Here is a 2,015-nt window from a genome sequence, read left to right on the forward strand (position 1 = left end):
CCACTCATATTGATGGGTTAAAAGAATATATAAAGAAATGTTTGTTTTTTACTTTCACAATTCACGTCTTCCATTCTAACCAGTCACTACAATGCACTTGTGGTGTTAAGACGGTCCCATGCACAATTATTTATAATCAAATTCAATTCAAATTCAATCCAAATTCACTCCAAATGCACCCAAGCATTATAAATAAGACTCTATATGATCATCACATAGTTTCAATTCATTACATGACTTAAGTTTATTAAGTTATAATAAGTATATATATATATATATATATCTTGTTATGATCCATGGTGAAAGCTCGGACACTTACCATCAGCCGGAGCGAACGCTTCTTCGGCACCCGCCACGTGGAACAAAACGATGGTGGCGAGTTCGGAGAAGACGAGGTGTGGTCTATGGTTGATGACATGGTCAACGGTGGTGGTCATGATTGGGCCTCACGTGCCACACTAGAAGGCAGCGCGAGGACTCGTACCCGCCGTCGTGCCGGAGGAGTATTACCCTCGGCATCCACGGGCGGGTTGTCAGTCGCGTTTGATGATCATCAGCCTTTAAAGACGATCATAACATCATCGCAGAGGATTGTTCATCAATCCCGAGGTGACAGCATGGTGTCCCCACGTGAACGTCATGTTACTACCTCTGCACCGGTCAACGTGCCTGATTGGTCAAAGATTTACCGAGTTGACTCGGTTGAGTCTATGCATGACTCAGATGATGGGACTGAGGATCAGGAGTTGGACATGGTCCCACCACATGAGTACCTAGCACGTAGCCACAGATCGGCTGCCAAGTCAGTTTTCGAGGGGGTTGGTCGGACGCTTAAAGGCCGAGACATGAGCCGGGTTCGTGACGCGGTTTGGAGCCAAACCGGATTCGACGGGTAGTACGAATATATTAAAATGGAAATTTTTCTATATTTTTCATTATTAATTTAGATAAAAATATATTTTGATTTTAATCTTTTAAAATGTGTTGTTAACTTGTTATGGAGTTATAAATTTTTATAAAAGATGATATTTTAGACATTTTCAATATGAGATGAAATAAAACAAAATAAAATGTGAAGTGGAGACAAAGTAAAAGGTCAGCATCAATATTTAATTAAAGTTTTTGTACTTGAATGAATTAAAAAGAAAGGTGAATGTAATCCGTTCATCTTCACAAAAAAGGTTTTAAGAATCATAAAAGACACAATTAAATTATTTTCACTTTAGGAAAATGATTTCCTTTAACAATAAAGGAAGGCATTAGTTTAGTTTAGTATATCAAAACGAATATGGTCTATAAAGACAAGACCGAATAAGGAATAGGATTCATCGAATAGAGGCTACAAGTCGATGTTTTAAGCTAATACGAGTGTTGGTATATCTAAGATTGAGCATAGCGGTTCAACTAAAATTGAATAACGCCTAGTGACGTCACTACTACTTAAGCATGTGGGTTCTCACAAACTTTTCCTTTAAAAATGCATGACAGTATAACTAAAAAACAATTGTTTTGTCATCATTTTAATACATGAATTGTGAATGAAAGTGTGCGATTGGTTAGAAATGGAGGTAGCCCATAAGATCCCTCACGTCAGCTAATGTCTTGACGATCCTACTCCTTGATGCCCTCTATTTTTATGTAACGTTGTTTAATGTTCTTTTATGATGAAATGACATGGGGCGCCACCTACTACGTCTAGTCTTAAGTAAATAGGAATCAATATTTGAAACTTACCTCCTACTACTACTATTATTATTATTATTATTATTGTTATTATTATTATTTAATGACTAAAACATACTAACTGAAATGATTTATATTGAAATAAATATGACATTGACAACCACTTGTTGAAGTTAAATAGAATGGAAAGAAAATGGAGTTATAGGAGAGTCTTAATTGGTCATAATTGGTCAAGAAAGTGACACCTTTGGTGTTTTCTAATTGGTATAACAAATAAAAGCAAAACAAATCCATGAATATAATTATAACCATGAATTAAATCCCCAAAGATC

General features: G+C 36.1%; 1 pseudogene; it reads left to right on the forward strand.

The window, feature by feature from the left end:
- Nucleotides 1-282: 282 nt before the first annotated feature.
- Nucleotides 283-980, forward strand: LOC143585031 (protein S40-5 pseudogene; annotated as a pseudogene).
- The last annotated feature ends 1,035 nt before the right edge of the window (nt 981-2,015 follow it).

Source organism: Bidens hawaiensis, unplaced genomic scaffold (assembly GCF_021521415.1).
Source record: "Bidens hawaiensis isolate Kalapana, Puna unplaced genomic scaffold, B.hawaiensis_p1.1 tig00033540_1, whole genome shotgun sequence".
Taxonomy (NCBI): domain Eukaryota; kingdom Viridiplantae; phylum Streptophyta; class Magnoliopsida; order Asterales; family Asteraceae; genus Bidens; species Bidens hawaiensis.